A 22,426-nucleotide genomic window follows, 5' to 3' on the forward strand; every position below is an offset into this window, starting at 1 on the left:
AAAAAAAAAAAAAAGAAAAAAAAAAAAAGAAAAAGAAAAGAAAAAAGAAAAAAGTTGGTTTTTTTTTATTATTTTTTTTTTTTCCTAAGGAACAAAGCTAGGTATTTTCTTTCAGATTAAGTCATCACAAGTTGTATAAGCAAATGCAAATGTTTCAATTCAAATAAGTTCACCATAAATATAGTTCTATTCAAGCTCTCAAAGAACTCAGAGAAAGCTGTAGCCCTGTTGCTGCAGATGTCTGAAATTACCTGGCTGGATTACATCTCCCACAACACAATGACATTTCTTCTGCTTGAATCACTTCAGTGCACCGCATCTGGCTGGGGATGCTCCCTCACAGAGGGCAAAGCAGACATCTGGAGGTTTAGGAACCACTGCTCCTAGGTATGCCAGCTCTACAGACATGGGTCAATGTTAAAACAGCATAAACCAACACAAGCCTGGGTTGGAATTCTTGATATATTTTTTATGAACTCTCTGAAAAATGCAGGTATTAGGGGACTTCTGCCCGTTTTGAGAAAAAAAATAAATAAATAAAAATTAATTAAAAAAATAAAAATAAATACAATTTTCAATGCAAATATTCTATTAAAGGAATCAACCAAACCCTACAGAATTAAGCTTCTTAGCTGAGGGGTACATCTAACAGAGCTGTACAACATTTAGCAAGCATTTGCCCAATTGTGCCCATGTTTTTTGAGCCAGGACTATCACATACCAATGACAAGAGTCTCTCTCATTTGCTGCAGTCTGTGCCAGAATTTATCATCATGCTGTCTAGAACACATTAATAGGAGAATAAAGCTATTTACCCATTACATCTTTGTGTCATTATTAAGTTCAGATGTGCTGCCGACATGGCAATAAGCACCTGTCGAGGCTCGTCTCACTGCAAAGCAATGCCTTATGCAGTAGCAGATATCCCATGGTCACGGTGTTGGCACTGGAGAAATCAGAGTTAATTCCTATCTCCATTTCTCATCATGCCAGTTCCCTGGGATCCAAGGAGAACGTCCCTGTTCTCCTTGCTCAGATACCCAGGGCTGAAGTCACCAGCAAAGCTTCAGCAACAGCAGAGAGGGAGAAACACTGAGGCATATTTGAAAACACATTCAGCTGCTGACAGCAGTTTAACAAAGGATCATTACAAAGACACGCAGAAGATGTGTCAAGGATGCAGCAAGATAGTTCTGGGACTGAGGGACCTTAACTACAATACCAGGATAGAGGAGTGGAGCTGGGATCCATAGGACAAAAAAAGTTATGACCTGACTGAGTTATATCAATTCTGGAGGGACTGAGGAGGGAAAAGAAACTATAAAGCTACTTAAAACTATATCAAACACACAGAACAAGGGCCACGAACTTAAAGATGTGGAAAGGTTAAGCCACAAAGGAGCAGAGGTGGAAATCAAGACCATCAAAAATAAAACAGGCACAGAGGAGAGAGCAATAAGAGTGAGCAAGATAAAAAAAAAAAAAAAAAAAAAAAAAAAAAAAAGGAGCTGGACAAGAATATTGACAAGTCAAAAACATCGATCCTGCGCTTTCTTAGCAAAATAGAACTAGGAACTGTTCACGGGCTGGGCTCTGGGGAGGATGAAGAAACTTCAGCCAAGGCATCCACGACTTCTGTTCCTCCTGACAGAGGCCAGGGATCGCTTGCACACATGCTGTCATGTTGATGTCTGTCGTGTAGGCAAGGTGTAGGTGTCTGACACCTTCCTGAGTGTGGCACAGAAGAGGGGAAAGCAGGTCACACAAGGGAAGAAACAGACTTTTGACATCCAGGTGCATCTTAAACCACTTCACACAAGTCACATGCACACAGCACAGCGGCTGTGCAAGCAAACACAGGGTTTTACTGCCTTGCTGTGTGTTCAATGGAAAGGAAGAGGGGCTGTGCCGTCAGCTTTTCATCCACACTTCTTTGGCCCCAGCAAAGTCCCACTCAGTCCAGAGCTCAGGTACACAGCCACACCTCCAGCAGCCCATTTCCCTAGCATGTGCCATTAAACGCATAGGATCTCCTGCTCGGAGCCATCTGGACTGTCCTGAAGTCAGTGCTGAGCACATGACGTGCGCTGACTTCTCGTGCCATGGAGCTGACATCCTTTCTCCTCCACATCTATTTAGATCTAAATTACCCCTGTTGCTAAGACATTTGAAAGCAAATTCCCCAAATGCTTCAGTCCCTGTCCCCAGCTACTGACTGCCTGACAGGACCCAGCACCCAGCCTGGTCTCGCTGGGCCATGCTCTGTACACAGAGTACCCTCACCAAGAGGAGGCGAGAGGGAGAGGCAGCAAGGAGCCAGGAATTGTTTCACATGGAAAAAAACTTGGTTGCCATCATAAATGTGTGCAGAGAGAGAGAGGCTGCTGCAGCTGAGAACTGAGATGAGTCGCTCCAGCAGCTGGGACAGAGGGATCTCTGCTCCAGAGAAGGCTTTGGACTGGGGTTAGGTACAATGGCAAGACTGAGAGGGTTAAGAGGCATCCAGGGTGGAGGAGACAGAGAGAGAGGAAAAAGAAAAAAAGAAAGAAAAAAAAAAAAAGATTAATTTGGGAGTGGACAGCCTGTGAATTTTCACAGGAGCTAAAGATGCCAGATGCACCGTATGCTGCAGATCAAACCCAGAAGACAATAACTGAGCTGTAGAGTGGCTTAGGCAGGAGATGCCTCGGGCTGGAGCTGAGGCATTTCTATAGACTTGAACAAGAGATCAAAGTAAACTGAGAATTTGGCTGGAGAGATCTCTTGCCTGAGATGGTAGACTAAATGCTCTAGTTTCAAGCCTGACCGCAGAACTGTCTCCTCTTCAGAGACAGACCTGACAGATTTGGGCTGCTCTGGGTGGGGATCAATGGGCTTGTCCCAGCCACTGGCAGCCAGGACGTGTGTGATTTCTCTGCTGGTACCACGTGGATGTTGACCCATACGCATCAGGAACCTTCCAGACTGGTGTATGACCACTGGGTCCAAACTTCTAGCTTCTGCTTTTCACAGCACTTATGGCACCCAGCCGAAAAGTCTTTTAAAAAGCCTCCTTTGCAGGTAAAAACGACCTCTGAGAACAGCAGTTTCCTTGCCTTCCAGTACCATGCTCTGCTCCCCACCTTCCCTCGCAGGCTAAAATTTTTAGCCCCCCTGACCAGGAGGCAGCCAGGCAGCCCCGTCCCGGCGCAGCGTGCAAATGTGCTGACACGGGAAGTGCACGTTTCCCCACTCACTGGAAACCCGCTGCATAATGACAGAGCTCCCAGCAGGAGGAACACAACCCCCGTGCCAATTACCTTGGCAGGCACCGTGGGATCAACTGGGGCAAAAGCACAGCGGTATACGCAGCGAGGCTGAGCTTATCTGCCTGCCTCTGCTCTCGGCTGAATGCTGCCTTGTAATGAAGGCATTTTGGCCAGCAAGACCCATGAGCAGCTGGGCTGTTGTTCAGGGGTACCGCCTGCACCATCCATTCCTTGAGGTCTGAACTTATTCGGGTCAGTGTCTTCCCAACGCAGTCAAGGAAGCGAGCTTGCGAGGTGTTGTGATGGCAGTAAAAGTGTGTTCTGCTGCATCAGCACTTTAGAGAAATTAGCTTAAATGTCCTCAGTGGCAAACAGCATTTAGTGATGCTCAGCACAGGAGAGGGAGGGAGGGAAAAGAGGCTACACAGGGTTTTTAAAAATAAGCCTCAAACCAAGTTTGGCACGATGAGTAAATCACAAGCAACTGTCTCCCTACAGCGCCCTGCTGCATGAAACTCCTTCCTAATATACATCAGTGCCATGCCTAGCCAAACAAGAAAGCTGAGCCAGCTCCTGCTGCATAGTTTACCTTACTCTGAGATATTAGCAGAAGCAGCATCACTCTTTGGACCATTGCAGTATTTCACGTTACGCCACACCATGCAGCTGAAAGGGGGAGTTGCTGCTTCTAACATCCCCCCACACACACACCTGGCTTTGCTGCCCGACATCATTTTATCTGCATTCCTTTTCTGTAATTTCTTTCCCCACACTGCCATGAGGACTTGCCATAGCACCCCCTACAGCGACCCTAAAAAAATCAATTCCCATTATTGAACCTCATTTTCACACTTTCCAAAATATCTTGTCTCTAGACTGACATTCAAATTTTGCTCCAAAGTGAGTTTTCTTTATTTCTGCCTTTTAACAAAATTGTATCAGCTGGTTTTTACATCAGTGAAAGAGCCTGGGGAGGGAGGAGAGGAGAACTATATATATAACTATATGTATTCTCACAGCTTTTCTTAACAATAGCCAGACAAATAAATAATAAACCAAATAGCATCATTCAGTGAAAAAAATGCCTGAAGGCATGAAACTGGGCAGCATGACCCTAAAATACTTTGAATTTGCTGAAAAAAAAAAAAAAAAAAAATGACAACTGAAGCAAAAATCATACCATTCTGCCTCAGACAGCTCTCCAGAGAACCCTTCCTTCCACAGAACTGATCCAGTTCCCACCTTACGGGGAGGAGAAATCCCACCCGATGCTGCCCTGGCAGCACACCCCCCCTGCCAGCCCTTGTAAGCTCAGGATGTGCTGTCCCTGGGCTGCTGCTGGGCTGGTTTGCATGAGGAACACTGCAAATGTCACACCAAAACATGCACAGCTGTGTTCTCCCAGAGCAAATAAAGCTTAGGACCAATAAGAGGGGAAACTTGTGTCCACAAGGTAGTTGTAAATCAGCCTGACTCCAGGCCCTCTGCAGGCTTTGCTGCCTCACAACTATTTGGCAGATTCAAAGCTTTCCTTTGGACAGAAGCTAGAGTTCTCTTATTTGCCTACCATGAATCTGCAGCTTTCATGGTGCAATGAGAGCTGTCACCCTGATAACACGGGGCAAGAAACTACCGGGTTCCCTCTTCCCACCCAGGGCAGTAAAAACTTTTCTCATAGCAGAGAAAAGACCAACTTAACTCTTTGCATCTGAGCAGCTTCTCTTCCCCCCAGTCAAATTCTTCGTCAATCCCAGCAGTTTTGGCCCTGAAGATGTTGCTCTGAGGCTGGAATTAGGCAGCACAAGGCTGATTTCAGCAGCTTGGCACCTCACTTGGAAGTGCTGGGCAAACACGACCTGTATTTGTTGGGGGAGAGAAGACTCGGAGGTGACTGATGTAAAACATAACTCTAAAGAGAATTCATGAGACGGGAAAATACTACTTCGGGCTGTGTCAAATGTGGGAAGCAGGTGGCATAAACGAAAAAGCCAGGGAAAGGTCAAGCCTTGGAGGAATTGAGAGAGAATCTCTTTGTGCAGGGGAGAGCTGATGTGAAACAGTCTGTTGCCAGAGGCAGCCAGGGAAGAAAATCAAGCAAATAGCTTTGAAGGAATTAGACAATAGAATTAATCTCATCTAATTTTAAGCATTTAAAAATGAAGTATGTAGCCTAGGCTTGTCATCCAGGCTCCCTCCACAGTGGGTAGAAAGAGAAAAAGACACGCTGGAGGGCAATTAATCCTGGCTATCTGTGAAAGCACCTACCAGCAAAAAGCCAGGAAATAGTTCAGACGTGCTCGGAGAGCTGAAGCTTGGTAAGGAAAATCTTGGGATTCCTCAGTCACTGGGGAGCTCCTGAAAAGGTGGCAAGCATTTGTCAATGTGAATTTAATGAAGTGCCTGCCTGGAGCAGCACCCCACCATTAAGCTGCAAGAGCGATTGCGGGGATGTGGCTCCTCACCAACCTCAGCTAACCAAAATAGTCTTAGGTAAAAGAAAAAAAAAAAAAAAAGAAAAGAAAAAAAGAAAAAGAAAAAGGATGGTCTTTACTACCATCTAAATATCTTGTTTTTCTTTAATGAATAAAAATATGGGAAAAAGGGAAAGAAAGATGATGAATGCTAATGAAATAAATGAGATGAGAAAATACATTTTCTTTGATTCCTCTTTGCCTGGATCTATAATAATTTCAGAAAAAGCAATTGGGTTATGAGATAAATTTCATTTATTCTTGATATATGAACAATGCAACATTTTTGACAAGTATTCTTCAATGTGCCACCTGGTTAGTTCTGGTAACAGACAATAAAAATGAAATATGATAGAATTCCTAAGAAGATCCCAGCAGTTAAAGGGGAAAACAGTTCATAGCTCTTTCTTAGGGCTGTCCCAGATTTCCTAGGAACACCAACAAATTTGTAATCAGTCCCTTTGCAAAGCCTGTGGGGTAAGTTTTGAGAGTACGTTTTTATTCCTGGCTTAGCTGTAGATGTTACTCAAAAATCAGCAAAGAAAAACCAGAGGCATGTAACTGGATGGAGGCAAATTTCTTCAGTGGAAATTGGTGGTTCAGGGGATCATGGAAGGACAGACAGGGTGAGTTTCATCAGGAGCACCAAATGCTCAGCAGTTTTAGAAAGGAAAATCATGATTCATGAATCATGATTCAGGGTACAGTCAGCAAGGAGAAACATTGCCACTAGACTGCACCATACTAGAAGGGAAAGGCAAAGTATTTTCAGGCTTTACCTTATCCTATAAATTCATCACTTCTGGAAACAGTTTTACTCAACTGTCCTGGGTCTAGCTCTGACTGTAGCTCTACAGATATAGACGTGGCATTAACGCTCTGCCACTCTGTGAGCCTGGTCACAGACCCACACAGTTCTGGCAGCAGCCAGGTCTTGCACAGCCCAAATCCTGTTAGTTCTCCATGGAATTAGATTGGCACAGGGCTCTTTTATGGGATGCCCTGAAAGCTGGCTGTGAAGAAGCAACATACTCGAGGAGCTTAATCCAACCACCCCTCTGTGCAACAGCTTTATACACTAAGGTATCAAGTGAATCTAACACATCAAATCTGCCATTTCTCCTCCTAGATCAGCTTCTCTTGGCATTTGTTTTTTTGTATTAGTTTCTCCTTGCTTTTCAAACATATTTCCACAGTCCTAACAGAGCTCCCCCACACTGCCACCCCAGTATAATCAGACAGCAAAAGAGCCTGGGGGAACCTCTCTTTGCTGTTGGCTGCAACCAACAGAAGAGAAATGCTGGAAAGCAGCAGAGCTTATGCAACAGATAAATCATAGGGAGAATATGTTTTCTCTTCCCTTTGCACAGATCCCATACATCACCGTGACTCAGTGCAGCTCCCCAGTGGGGACAAATTCCAACTTCTAATGCACTTTCCATCTGATTCCTCCATGATAAAAGATGAGCTGCTGTCCTGAAATATTGCATTTTGATTGTAATATATTAAACACCTCTGTGTTTCAGAACAGTTTGGTGTGGGGACCCAAGACTAATCCCATTTCAGTGGTTTGAGCTACACATTTTACCACTGTTGAGAGAAAACCCCTCCAGTCCAATTGCTATCTCGCTTCTCCTCTCCTCTAGCTTTTCTGGTTTTCACCATCCTTCCTAGATGTGATAAATCTTGTAAATTTAATTTAGAGATCATATTGCTGGCTTTGAAGGTAAACAAGTTTAGCTGTCTGCTTGTTGCCCAGAGTCTGCTAATCTTGTACAATTCCTCCATTCCCACTTGGCTTGGCTGGGAGGCTGGCAGGGGAGCACAACATCTATTCTACGAAGTGCTTGGGACGTCTGTTGGACACTTGCAGATGGCTTCTTGGCTGCTGCCCAAGCTCCCATACTGCTGCACAAGGACAAATGCTGTAATCCTGAAGTTTTTCATAAGCTCTCTGTATTGTAAACATTACCTTAGCAGTACAAAGCTGGTGTTACATTCCAGACTCTTTCTAGTCCCATTGGTTGTAAACTTCTCCTAGCTATAACACTTTTCCAAAGCGCACTCCCTCTTTCTGCACATTTGTTGTGACCAAATGATGCCTCTTCTCACTAAAACTGAAGGCCATCACTCCTCTACTAAAGCAGTAGCAGATCTGCAGAGGAAATGCATGAACTAGAACTCCTGCTATCTGCAAGAAATCACTGCATCTTTCCTGTAAGGAGAGCCTTTGGCCCCAAGCTGAGAGTTATAAACTGTGACCAAGCACATTATTCATGCAATCTTTCTTTTATCTATAAATTCCCTTTCTAAGGAAACATGCAACAGTAGCAAGGGATGACAAACAGTTGTTTCATGGGCACCCTGTGTGGCTGTCTTTCATCTCCTTTCCTAATATTTCCTTTAGGCTTGGGTAATTTTTATTGTTTTTTCTCTTTGCACTTTCCCACGCCTGAACAGTTCTTGGATTTGGCAGGCACAGAAACAGCAGTTATATGACATGCATTTTTTAACGTATCAAAACACATTCCTTTGATTCATTTTTCAAAAAGCAAACTGTGCTCACTCAAAGCTAACAACTTTCCCACTTTACCTGGGCATAAAAGATTCCCAGATGTTGCTGAGAATTTTTAAACAAAACTCACACCTTCAGAAATTAGCCGGGCAAAACCTGCTTCTCAGATACCTCCCAAACCAAAGAAACTGCTGGGCCCTCCAAGAGGTGGCCCAGAGGCTTGTTCAATCCAGATATTTTGACGCATTTAATAGAAGTTTGTGTGAAGTTATGAGAGCTGCGTGAGCTCAACAGCAGCTGTCCAAACAATTCACATTAGTAGCTCTCTGCAGACCTGAGTATCACACAAAGAGGAAATGTAAGAAACCAAACACTGACCTCAGACAACAAGCACGTGATGTTCTCCTCGGCAAGTCAGTATTTGTAAATCCAATGTTATGAGAAGAAATTGCGTCTGGTCAAAAGTCTATGTGCTCTTTGCTGGGTGACCATCTGAGATGGCATCTATGAAAATATGTAAGGGAGGGAGAGAACTAAGAGGTCTAAGGGAGGGAGAGTCAGCTTCAAAACGAACACTATAAAACTCCAACAGCAAATCTTGAAATCAAAATGGAAGGAAGGAAAAAGTTCCCATTAAAACCATAGTTCAAAGCTAACAAAAAAAAAAAAAAAAAAAAAAAAAAACAGTTCCCATTAAAACCATATTTGCAAAGAAAACATGGTTTGTCTAGTCTCTCAAAGTCTTTTGCCAGACTGAAGTGCCAGTTACGGGGTCAGAAATGCAAGGAAATTAAGAAACAATAAATGGTAGCCTCTCCCATTTCTGGTCTCCTAATAAATAAAATTTAAACTCACATGTAGCTCTCTCTCGCCCTAAATCAGCAGAATACAACAAAATGAACATTTGGAAACTTGTTAGGTAATATAGACCACCTTCTGTTCTGCGTGCGTCCACACTAAAAATGCATCTCAGCTTGTTTCAAGTTTTACATGTAAGAAGCTAAAAATTCTTTTACTCCTTTTCTTTTTCCCCCTTCAGCTTTGTGAAGAAAATGATGAACAAGTGAAAAACGTTTTGTTTCCAAAGCGGATTTCTCTGGGAATTCCTTATCAACATTTCAGTGGTATTGTGTTTTTAAGAAGGATTTGAATGTGGAAGAAAGGAGACTTACCAGACAGCACTGGAGGCAGCATCCCATGGAGCAGAGAAGAGTCATAGAGCTGTGATTGGAGACAGGTCAAATTCTGCGCTTTGGTAGAGAGGAGACAAGCACAGAAGGAACTTAGGTCAACAGCATCAGTAAGAGTGGAATGATGGAGAGCCTAGAAAGCAAGAGCAAGACATTTCTGTTTAAATAACTACAGCAGATTCAAAGGCACACGCCACAGTCTTAGCTGAGCAGACCAACTGCTACCTTCACCTAGTATTAGCCCAGGTTCCTAATGGAGCTGAGCACGTGTAGATTAGTAAATCCTCCTAAATTCTTTATCAGGAAGGAAAATAAGAGATTTGCTCCCTTGGGACAGCTGAACTGCTTGATACAACTTATTAAAATCATATTCTTTTTCCTTGACCTCACACTCAGCTCACCAGCAGATGGATGCGTTGCCACCAGCGTGAGAAGATGAGCAACAGCTGAAAAGTGGTAGCGAGGCAGGCCTAGGGATGCCGCAGTGCCCTGCGCTCAAGGAGGGCTCACCGGGGATCCCAGAATTCACTCAAAATGCAACTTCTGTTCTGCAAGGAAAATAGCCTCTTCTTCTAACACCCTCCATTTATTTTTATACTTTTGGTGTCAATACAAGCAGAGAAAAACTTGGAGCCCAACTGAAGTGGCCACTCCACAAAAAATCACATTTTTTCATACAGCAAGTCATAGACAAAAATATAAAAAACAGAAGAAAAAGGAAAATCTAAGATCTATATCAGCAAATCATGAAATCATCCTTAAAAAAAATAACAGAAGAAAACCATGAACTGTTATAAATGGCTTTTAGATTTCTTATGGAAAAAGGCCCACGACCTCAGCACTGAAGACGCCCGTGCACCTGAAGGCAGCGTTAATCTCTGCATCTTGTCCAGCCACGCAGAATTTCGCAGTGTGTTTGTGTGGGTTCATACAGAGGGAGGGGGAAGAGCATAAGCAGAAAGGAAACTACTTGCCTGAAAGGCACTTCGCGTAGAAACATCATCATGAAATTAATTCATATTAATTTTTAAGGTGGAATTTTAAAGAGAGTCATAATTTTTAAAAATCTGGCAGGAGTCTGCCTCTTGCCAGTTCAGCATTTAGAAACTTTCACCTATGGAAAAGTTCTAATTTGAGGAGCAGACCTGACAGCGACGAAGCTGAATAAGGATAAATGTAAATTAGTCAGAAAACCATCACACTTAGATGAGAACAAGGTCTTCCCGGGGGTAGCATTTAAACTGCCTCCAAGATTTCTGAAGGAAGGACACTGCTCTGCATTGCTCTTTACAGGAAAGTCAATAGCCTGAAGAAAGATGGATTGTTCTTCATCGCATTCATAAGAGCTTTAATCAAAAAATACCATATTCATATTCACAGGGCATTTGAGGTTAAGCTCCTGGTTTTTCCTCTGTTTCCAACAACTAGGAAAATTGGATGAGGAATGGAGGTATCCATGAGGATGCACAAAAGGTGCAGAGCAAAAGAAGGGAGTAACGCATCGCCCTGTGCACGGGCACTGCTCAGCCTAACAGAGAAACAGCCCCAGCCCGAATCCTGCACGTGGCTGTGATTCATCCATTTGGTGCCAGCGGGGAGCAGAGCCTGGTTTAGGGCAAAGCTCTGAGAAGCCAGGACCACTTCAAGCCAAGGGTCCAACACCTACAGAGCCCAGCAGGGGTGGCGCTACCACCCCTTCATGCCACTCATTCTTTCTCCCCGCAACCTTCCATTCTCCTCCAAGGAGGCACCAGGGGCTTCCTTTTAGCAATGCCACAAGCAAACAACAACTCAGCCAGCACAGCAGCTTCAAGCAGCACCTCGGAGCCCGCAGCCCTCCTGGGAATGAGCACAAATCCAGCCCAGGGCAAAACAGCACCAGGAGCTGGGTACAGCAGCAGCTAGCAGATGGAGAACAAGGGACAGCAACACGGCTGCTTAGGAGAGAGCTCACCTACATACATATTTTAATAATAACAAAAAAATCTTTATACCATATAATAATAAAATTATTATTGTTCACTAAGAAAAAGTTGCTGAATCTACTTGCCCTGTTATAGGAAGGAGCTCTCCAGAGGACTGGTACTGCCAAGAGGGTCAGTTATGTATGAGCTTATTTAGATGCTGGTAGAAAAAAAAATAAAATTAATAATAATATCACCCCAATCTCCTTGTAGCCTAAACAAGCAATGATGACCACATACACTATCTGAGCCACAAAAACCTCTGTCACATGAATGTTTAACTAACCCAACTTGTATTTCTTATGATAGATCAAAGCATTTATTTTGGCAGAAACAATTTCCTGAATTTCTGCCCTCAAAAGCAGTGCTTGAAATGCTTGTAAATGTTTTTCTGCTGGGGAAATGAAGCTGTCATAGGAGCGAGGGACAAAACAACGTGCATGGAGAGAAACCCCTTCAGAGCAGTGATAAATCTCGGAGCGATGAATTAACTGAACACCCCCAAAACTCCTTTTCTACAGCTGCTTCTGCCTTTGCGACCAACCACAAATTTAACCCTACCAAAGCGCGGTGAGGGAGGTATTGTCCCCATTTGACACCTAAGGATGCTGAGGCACAGGACTGTGGATATGATTATCTGGGACCTGCCCCTTCTGTGAGACTCCACAGGTGACATCAAAAATTTTCATTTACACATATTGTGTATTTCTAAATATAAAAGAATACATGCATACATTTAAATATACCATCAAAATCCCTAGGTGGAACAGGCTTTCCTTTTAACAGGAGCAAAATCCTTTGCATAGAGATGAATTTAATTCATTGAGAGCAGAATCAGGCCTCAGTGCAAAGAATATCGAGTAACTGCAGAATAACTGTAATTCACCTGTAGTGCTGGTTAAAGGATTGCTTCCTACAACATGAGTTGCACTAAGGCCACCTGAAACTAGCCTAAATTGCCTGCAAATCCATGAGCCCAGCATTTCCTACTGGCTAAACACAAATTCTGAACACGGTCACTGAATAAAGGCTTAACACCGAAGTTAAGATAAGCAAAGGAGGGCTGGAGGTGAGCTGCGTGAGTCCTAGAGAGCTCCAGGGACCGCCAAGGACCTGGAGGATTGCCATCGGTTGCCATCAGAGCGCTTGATGAAGCACGGCAGCTGCTGTGGCTAGTGCTGGGTCACCACGGGCACACCTAGCTGTCCTCTCCAATGGCACACATCAGACCCTGGGCCTTGGTCCTCACCTCCACGAGCAGAGATGCAATGACACAGTGACATGCGCCCCTGCTGCCCGAGGGCCCGTTGGAGGGCTGGGTGCTGCCCGGTCAGCAGCTTTGCGTCTCCTGGGTGCAGGAAGCCTCTTTCCTTGGTGCTGTCCGAACAGCAGGGTACTACCTCCCATGAGACATAATAATCCCCACAAACTTCATTTTCCTCCATTCTGGGGGGATTTTATTTTGGGTTGGCCTTTTTCTAGCAACCTGAGACGTGCATTTATTTAAAATAATAATAATGATAAATCCCTAACAAATCATTCAGCTGAGAATGATTACCCAGAGGAGGGAACAAGGAAAAAAAAAAACACCTGCCAGATGTGAGTCACGCTGTTCGGTGCGCTTCTGGAAGGCAGACAGACACCGCAGTGCTCAGACAACAGAGGAGCCGAGGTGGGGCACAATTACCAGCGGGACGTTAAATTAATTCTCACTTTGTTTTCCTACCAGGTTCGCTACAGCAACAACAGAAGGGATGGGATTAGATGGGAATGTTTACATGCTGGGAGGATGACAAAATAAGGGGAAAAAAAGAGAGAGAGAGTACTAGCACAAGTTTTGTTGTTTAAATTAGTTTTTGCTCTGCTTCTAAACTGTTAGGAACCTATGGGTTTGCATGAGATTTTCTGGTTATCAAGATTAAAATATTACTGCTACTTTTTAATATCTGCTTTGTGAAAGTTTAGTTCTAACTGGTCTCAGCACTATCTGCAACCTTTTTATCTCAACATGTTTTTGGGAAAACTACTTACACAAAACTGATTTACACATTTAATGAAAAAACAATGGATCCTTTTGGAATTTGTGCTTTGGATTTATTATTATTATTATTACAGATCACTGACATTTCATTCAAACTTATACAACTTCCAGTTCTCTATTTCCACATAGACATACGACGGTATCAAGTAACAAAAAAAAAAAAAAAAAAAAAAAAAAAAAAAAAAACCTTCTGCTGAAGATGATCATTTGGGACAAATAATGAGGTTGGATTAAAACATTTTACAGTAAATCAAAACTACAGTGGAACAAATTCACATTTAGAAATATCATGGATTAAGAAAAGAGTAACAGATACACAATTACAGGAAGAAAAAAAAAAATGAATTCTAAAATGCCTGGTTTTGCTACAAGGAAAAACTTCAGAAACTGGTTCATAGTAATTTGGTGAGAAAAATGAAAAGATGTAACACTCCCCATGAAAAAAGACCTCCTGAAGCCATCCACCTCTTGCCTCGTGCATGGTGAAGGAGAGGGGAGACATGCGTAAGGGTGCTGGTGGCCAGAGGTTCCTGGTTCACCCAGGGGCCTCCCTGTGCCTCGGTCAGCAAAGTCATGAGGTGCAGTAAGAAAGCACAAAGCCTGTTCGCCGTGATGATAAGGGGGCACACAAATTCCTTGGATACACGCCAGCTCCTCCCAGACACACTCGCCTGCTCCCAACAGCAAAATGTTTCCCGATAATAATTACAGCTGAGGGTATCAAAGATGCCCGTGGGATTTGGATTCCCCTGGGACCCAGCAGCGCTGAAGCTCTCCACCTACGGATTTTACTCAAACGGATTGATTTTTCCCCCCTCCCCCTACCAGCAACCTTTCAAGTGCACACAGGCAGAACGGCGAGAATATTTGCAGGGACAGCATCTTCAGCAAACTCTGCAATTTGGGAGCAACAAAACAGACACAAAAACTCCAAAAGCCCGTTTTCACGGGGAAATATGATGCAACTTTGAACGTAACTTTGTTCTTCTCCTTTCCAGTATCAGATTTCAATCACCATTCTCTATGCAGAAAGCCACCTTTCCTGATGACCACCTTCCTAACGCAGCACCTTCTCCTCCCATCAGTAGAACTGTTGCTGTTAGTTTTGTAGATAGTAAATAAACAAACTACTGGGATGCCAGAACAACTTTTCCTTCAGGTGGAGGTACAGAGTTTTCCGGTGATGAATGGCAATTCCATGCAGCACTGTCCTTTTCTAGGATAAAAGTTTCCTTCGGAAGTAGTGGTGTTAAACCAGTGATGCTCAGAGGTCAAGTGGAGAAAGCTTTGCTGTTGACTTGTGATTTCATTCTGCCCCTCCAGCCCTCCTGCCCCGAACGCAGGGGCTGCCAACAGATTCTCGGAATAAATCCCTCCCGCTGGAGAAGGGAGGAGTGCCAAGAACAGGAGGGCCAGCAGCACATTCCCAGGTGAGACTGAGATTTCCAGGTCCCTTTTCAAGCGTGGATCTTGGCTCAAATCTTCAGCAATAGCCCAGGTTTAGCTAGCTCAGAAACTCATTTCCTACCAGCCCTAAAAGAAACGGTGGAGCCAGAACGGCTCCAATGACAAGCTGGCTCTGGGTTTACAAACCAGTTTTTCTGCAGGCAGCTTTCATTTCTCTTCCACCCCAGACCCTCCCACGGCAGCTGCTCTGGGTGCTACAGCAGCCACAGCTGGCCCCATGCCTGAGAAGGGGCACGAGTGGGTCGCATGCCCCAGGAAAGGCTTTGTCACAGGCATGCCGGGGTTTTGTGCTCCCTCCTGAAGCCCGCATGCTTTCACCCTCCTCATGCGCTGTGGTTATTTCAATGTAACAGAGAGGGAAGGGGCTCTCCAACAAGCTGCCTTTTAATCCGATTTTTGTTTCCTGTTCTTTCATTAAAGTTATGGGCTTTGGCAGTTTCTTGCTGCGTTTCCACAGTCCTCAGATTCTGCAGGCAAACGAGCCTTCTCCAGAGCAACAAGTAAACAAACAAATCCAGTGCTGGACCACCAGAAGAGTGTGGAGATGGGGAGAAGGGCTGGAAGGAACTGGATTGCCCCATCCCAAGGCAGACCCCAGGGAAGCTTTGTGTCCGTGCCTCTCCTCCGCTGCTCCTGCAGAACAGGAGAGCAAAACCTTTCCCTTCTGTGCAGGAGCAATTTGCTCCCACTTGCCACACTCTTAGAGGGCAGGAGAGGGATGAGGTCCTCTCTCTTTGTTCGTTATTGCTTGGGACATTTGCATAAAGAGAGGCTCTTTGTAATTTAAACACTCATCTGCTCCCAGTGCTTATTCTCATTTTGAAGTTATAATCCTCTATTAGCAACATGTCAATCACAGTGCCACGGGCTGGCCTGAAGGTTACACTCTGCGTTGTGAGATCCCAGCACGGGGAGCTGCAAGCCTGAAGGTGCTCCTGAAGCCTGGTACTGACGTTGGGACCACCCCAGCACTGCCCCAGAGCCAAGGAGGCAGGCTTGGAGGTAACTAAAGATGCAGGCAGCGTGGGATGAGGTCCTGTTCCCAGTCCTCAGCCAGACACAAGGAACAGCCCCAGAGCAAAACGCAGCCAAAGAGCCCCAGGGCGCATGGTGCAAGGCGTCCTCCTTCCCCACAGTGACCTGCTGCAGCCTGGGAGCAGCCAGGCAGCAACTCTGACTGGAACTGAAAATGATCTAGAATCGGAAAACCCCCAGCACAAGCAAGGGGTGAACTTCATCCTTCTCCCATGGACATTGAAATCAGCAGGCAGAAGTCAGTGGGGGACACAAATCAGACCCCCAGTGCTGCTGGAAGTAGCGCAAATTTCTAAACTAGCTTTTAAAAACCCAGTAAATATTTATCCTGTTTTTCACAAAGGAACACTGAGTAAAGTCGTTTTGCAATATAGAGCAGAGACAGACTCCATACTGCTAGGAGGTGACGTGGCTTTGTTGCTGTACGCCAAATTTCTTTGTTCAAGGAAAGCAGAGAAAGCTAAATGCTTTAGTAATCACCAGGTAATTAAATGTCAATTAGTCATAAAAATATGGAGTACAATAGAAGTCTAAATAAGAATTTCTGAATTATAAATGTACGTGTACCCAATCTGATAATTAAAGATTTTTTCTGTTCTATTTCTGTTAAAAGGTGGAAGGGTTGTTTTGGTTTGTTTTTTATTTTTTTTTTCTGGGTAACTGCCCACATTTGATAGTTTCTGGATTTGTTTTGTTTGGTTTTTAACTATTTATTATTAGGATTTCAGTACCTTTTTACCAAAACCTTTTTCTGAGCCATGGTCTCAAATTAGTATTATGTTATTCTTTGACACATTTATCTCTGAAAATTTTTATATATTATATTTTATACCTTTAAAGAAGCTTTTGTGCTGCTCAATTTTTTGCAGAAATTTGCCCCAGAATCAGATTCTGCTCATTGAGAATTAGTCTGAAGCTCTTCATGAAGTTATTGCTCTTGTTCTAATTAGTGCTACTTTGGCTTGGAATGACATTTAAAAATCCTCTCCTCTAGACAATGGTCAAGATGGAGTTTTAAGAGAAAAGTGAATTGCTTTTAAAGGAAGCCCATGGCACCAAGGACAACATAATGTGACATGGTTTCTTAATCCCTGTAACTTCGGAGTTGGGGTTAGCAAAACAGAAGGGATTTTTTTTTAAGGTACCAGCCTGGTCCAAGCCCCAGCACTGGATTTGAACACAGTGGAGCTGGGGTAATGGTTCAGAAGCACCAGTCCCGAAGAAATCCTCTCCATTTTTGTACTTCAGAAAAATCCCTTCCATTTCTGTTCTTTAACTTACAGATAATCATTTGCCTAGTTGTGGTGATTTTGCCCTTTTTGAGGATTTACCTCAATTTTCAAATGGGGTATAAATAATGTCCTCTCAGAAGGGATTAGTAAGGTAAAAAGCACTTGAAGCACTTGACAGAATCTACACATGTCGTGATTTCCAATTCACTATCAGCTGATCTAAACATTCCTGTTCGCTGCCTCTGAAATACCAAGCATGAAATACCATGAAATTAAAAATCCCCTGTGCCCTACCTTTTGTACAGCGAGGAAATCAAAGGATCCCTACAGGGACCTAATTCTTCACTGATAAAGGGAATTGGCTTTCATTAAAAAAATCATTTTGAAAAAAAAATACTGTTATTGGAAAAAAAAAAAAAAAAAAAAAAAAAAAAAAGTATAGCAAGTATAGCATATAGCATAGCCATTGTGATTTAGCTAAATATATATTGGCTCATAAAAGGTACAATCTGGCATTGCTCTTCCAACAGTTAAATATTTTTGATTCAGGATTAAAAAAAAATAAATAAATAAATCTGAGAACATCTTGATCCCAAGGTTAGTTCTAAAGGATTTTGGAATTTAACAGTCATATAACTGCAGTAAATTTCCAATGGCTGGAAACTGTCTGAAATGGAAACGTGAAATATGACTACATTTCCCATCACTTGACCCCAGGCAGTCCAGACACAATCCTTCTTTCTGACAGCATGGCTTGTGTATTTTTTTTTTCTTTAAATCAGTCCTGCCCATTTCTGTGTTCACTCTGCCCCAGTAATGAAGAACACGTTTCCACCATCACATCATGTGGCTCTGTTTCACCGCACCTTGCTTCATCCAGGAGCCCCATCTAGTGATGCTGGCAGCCCTACCTGCCTTGAAGTGGGGTTGCCGCTGCTTCTCGTTTCATTGTGTTGAAAATGTGTCCTGGCCTTTCCTGACATGCACTGCAATAGGAATGCTCAGGGAAATAGAAATAGCCTTGCAACAACAGAGAACTCTTCTCTGGTAGCTTCTTGCCTCCAGGAATTGTGCGTGCGTACATTATATATACACACACACCCACACATATATATTTTTCCCCACAAAAAATTAACAAGGTAAACTATTTGAGTAAATTGTGGAAGGGGAAATATATGCAGATCTCCAGCATCCGCATCCAGGTGTGCAAGTGAAGCCAACTACCAACTGAGTGTGCAAATGCTGCTCTTCAAATTCCACCTTCCACACCACCACTGAAGACAGACAGTTTCATTTGGATACACTCCGTCTGATTTAACAGGAGTAATCGTGTTCCCATGCTTGAATAAAAGACAAGACTCGCCTTAATTTCCTGAGCTGCGCAGCTATTCACAGCTGCTGCTCACTTTCATCCTTTGCACGGGTTCATGAGTCTGCATTGTAGGGGCTGGACTGAGTGAATCTGAATGACGCAGGAACCTGGGCTGGAAAAGGCTTCAAAACCATCGGGATTTAGCTGATTTAGCTGGGGGGGAATGGGGAGCACCAAGGAGCGGAGAACATTTAGGTGCAGAAGCTGGGAGGCTGGCAGCACAGCAAGTAAGGATAAAGCAAGCAGAGTAGATAGAAATGATAAGAGATAACAGTGATGGTTCAAAGGAGTCCAGGAAAGTGCCATCACCTTGCAGATCACGCCCAGGGACAGCCCTTTCACAGCCTGCTTTACACCTCTATAGGATTTTGCATGTATGTTTAACCATCTTAAGTAAAGCTCTGACATCTCCATGGAAGGTTTGATGCCAACAGGAATCATCTAAATAACTGCTCAGCACAGTCACACATCACAGGGCTGCACAGCAAAATGCCCAGCTGAACTACAGCTGAGGGGAGAAAGCCCTGTTTACTTTTTCATCACCGTGGGTGCACGAACACCAGACAAATTTGCTCTGAAGAACAAGTTACATGCAGGCTTGAGCGACGTCTATTCCAGTTACACCTCCCCCACCTGGGGTTTGAACTTTCCTGCTGTTCATTTGACAGTTCTCTAGTTGGCTTGCAAGCCAAGGAGAGACTGACGTGCCTGTGACTGACAAGCAGAAACAGAAACCCCCTCACAGACGAGCTCGGGTGAGATGAAAACTGAACCAAGGCAAAACACAGGCACCCCACATCCCACAAAACCACGGCACGGTGTTTACCTCCATGTAAAGAATTAATAATGAGACAACTAAGTAAGACTATTTTAGATATGCAATGCTGAAATATTAATACTGTTAGTAGAGAGAGTACACGAACCTGCTATTTTGCAGTCTGGCTAAACGTATCGAAGGCAAACATTGAATAAGTCACTAGAAAAATCCAGATCTTATGCTGTTAGTTCAGGTGCCTGTAGCCACACATACAGTTTATTCTGTTCTGCTTCTGGCTGGAACAGGTTTTCCATAACCAACCTGTAAGGCATTTTTTAGTGTCCCCCAAACTAAACTAGTATGAAATGGTAGCTCCACACAGCGACTGCCACTGGTCCTATTTCTGTGTACACCCTGCCCACATGGTTTGTACATAAACTCTTACATGAAGGGATCTCTGCAGAGTACCCAGGAAACAAGGCTTATTTGTCACCCCATTCCCCTGTTTATTGTTACTCTAAATTCCTTTTGAGAAGAGAAAATATCAGTTGCAGACCCTGGGAAAGTAGAATGCCAAATCTGATTATGCAATCAGTGAAAAACACTTTGTTAATGTAATGGAGCCCGTACCATTGCATAGGCAAATATTTCTCAGCTTCTCAATAAGTGTAAATACTAAATTCATTGGGTAAGCCTTTGAGTTTAGAAACAAGGCAAGAAAGGCACAAGAATTAACACAGTGGTGAACACAGCCCATCAGGTTATCGGTGAGTCAAGGCACACGCTTAAGGCAGTCATTAAAGGCTCTGTAAATCAGCCCCTAAGGTAATAATAACACTGCTTTCTTTCAGGCCCCAGCCTGCAGGCAAATGACTGGCATTCAGTTCCCTCTTCCACCACCAGCACTGGAATTCACATTTCTCAGGAACGTGACCAAAGCAGCCAGCCAGCTGTGAGGCTCACCAGGCCTGCGCCTGGGCTGCCAGAATACACAGCAGGGTCCTACAGGGCAGAGAGGAGCTTCTTCCCTTGCAGATTAAGGAAGTATTGCACGTGGAGTACCAGAATCAAAGCAGGAGCAAATAACCTTTAATCACAAACACACCCACCCTGCCTCCAGCCTCACTGTCAGGGCAATCTGTACAGAGATTATATACACACCGAATGGAAGAAAGAACTTCACGCTAGTACTCACCACTCTTTCAAACAATTTCACCTTCCCCTCTATTTGACATAAATACAGATAAATAAATTAAGTAAATAAATAAATCTAATTAGTTCAAATAAACAAGCAGATGCCAGTGATGACCTATAACGCATGTGATGCAAAAGCAGGTTTGAGACCTGACATTTGCTGCCGAGACGTGCACAGATGTGCGGCTCCCTGACACAGGAGACTCAGGAGGGCAGAATCATGATGGGATTAACAAAGGAATTAGACAAATTCGTAAAGGACAGTATATTAAATGGAATAGATTGGGTGCAGCCATTCACTCAAAGTCTAAATTACTGATCCCTAGGATCTGAAAGGACAGAATAGGAGGCTCACTATGCATATATCTGGTTTCATACACTTTTAAAATTGTTTGCTACTGACCACAGACAAACTGCATGGACAGACCCACAAACTGCCATTTTGATTCTCTTACATCAGCAGGAAACATGGTGGGGTGGGAATACCAGAGGATTAATAATATTCACTGCACCTGGAAGATGGAGTCTCAATAAGCTGCACAAAGTGGTCGTATGTGGTTTGGAGTGGTACAAAGAGGATCTGTGGCTTCAGCTGTTTGAATGCAGGCCACCTCCATCCCTCATTTTTCCTGTGACAGGAAGGTAAATGGAGTTCTCCCTCCCTCACACCAGGAAAAATAAAGTAGGAGATTACAGTTATTACAACCACCTCTTGTTTGAAACAAAGTTCAAAGGCTTGTCTTCTTTAATCAATCTTCCAGCAAGCTTACGGGGCTGCAAATCTCACTTTCATGGAACCAAAGCACTAAGGGAAAAGCAGAGTTTTTCCCTCTGTTTCCCTTTTCAAAGCAAAGCACAATGCAAAGGAGCTCAGATGAGGAAGTTGGCCGAGCTGGTGATATAAGCCACAGCACTTTCTCCAAGGAAAGCAAAAGGCAAGAGGTAATAAAACATCTTGGCTCCAGTAGCATATGCTGGCAAGGCACTTTGAGGAGCAGATATAATGAATATTCAGCAGTCTCTGGGTATTGTGGTATAGCAAAGTGCATTTGTCAGGGGAGTCGTTTCTGTGGCGGAGGTGAGAAAATAATAGATGTCCGCTTGGCAGAGGTAACCACAGACATGTTAACTCAGAGCACACGGATCTCCCTGGGTAGTGTCCGGCTGGAGGTTATTAATGAGTCCATTAATGAGCATTTCCACTGCAATGAAGTGGGGAGGAGCTTTTACCATATTTGTGCCAAGTAACTCTTGGAATAAAAGGTTGGAGGAAAAACCACACTAAAAGCATTGACCAATAAGAATAAAAGGAGACTTCTCTAAACATACTTTACTATTATTTAATAGCACCTACAAACATAGCAGGACTTCTATTTTGTTCACACAGAGCCAAAGAAAGCTCACAAATGCACAAGCAGGAGGGGTTTCATGCTAACAAAGCTTCTGAAATGCCCAATTTCTTTCCCCATCTCCATAACAGCTCAGACATCATTCAGTCTGGATTTCTTCCAGTTCAGACTCACTGATGACACCACAGGTTTTAAACGGCCCCTCAAACAGCAGCAGTAATGGAGAGCAGAAAACCTGGTCAAAGGGTACAATTTGCAAACAGTCTGGGGATCTGTGTGAATTTAAGGGCATACTGGAACAATTTTGTACATCTCCTAGCATCACCCCCCTTTTCCTCTGTCCCTGACAGTCCCATTGCACGGGGGCTGCATGGCAGCCTGGTCGGTACTGTGAGCCGCCAGGATCATGGGCACCCCCCTCCTTTTTGGCTTGCTGCCTTGTCTGCAAAACCTGTTATCCAGAGCGTGAACAAGCCCTGTGACTACCGTGTGCCTCTCCTGTCTGGACGTGTAGCCCAGCAGATGCATGACCCACAGCTGCCTCATAGACATTCGGCTCTGCAGAAGGTCAGCAGCATTTCTTTTATCCTC

At 43.8% G+C, this 22,426-nt stretch overlaps 1 long non-coding RNA gene across 4 annotated transcripts in view; it reads right to left on the reverse strand.

Annotated features, from left to right (window-relative positions):
- The window catches only part of LOC118173760, a 145,533-nt gene that overhangs the window by 80,619 nt on the left and 42,488 nt on the right, over positions 1-22,426 (reverse strand). For 2 of the 4 annotated variants that reach the window (XR_004754369.1, XR_004754368.1), the window contains one exon: positions 9,407-9,557. This is a non-coding gene — a long non-coding RNA (uncharacterized LOC118173760). Of the gene's footprint in view, positions 1-9,406; positions 9,558-19,125; positions 19,331-22,426 lie in introns of those variants that run through there. The other 2 variants (XR_004754370.1, XR_004754371.1) reach the window with 2 other exon arrangements.

The sequence above is a fragment of the Oxyura jamaicensis genome, chromosome 13 (assembly GCF_011077185.1).
Source record: "Oxyura jamaicensis isolate SHBP4307 breed ruddy duck chromosome 13, BPBGC_Ojam_1.0, whole genome shotgun sequence".
NCBI classification, from domain to species: Eukaryota; Metazoa; Chordata; class Aves; order Anseriformes; family Anatidae; genus Oxyura; species Oxyura jamaicensis.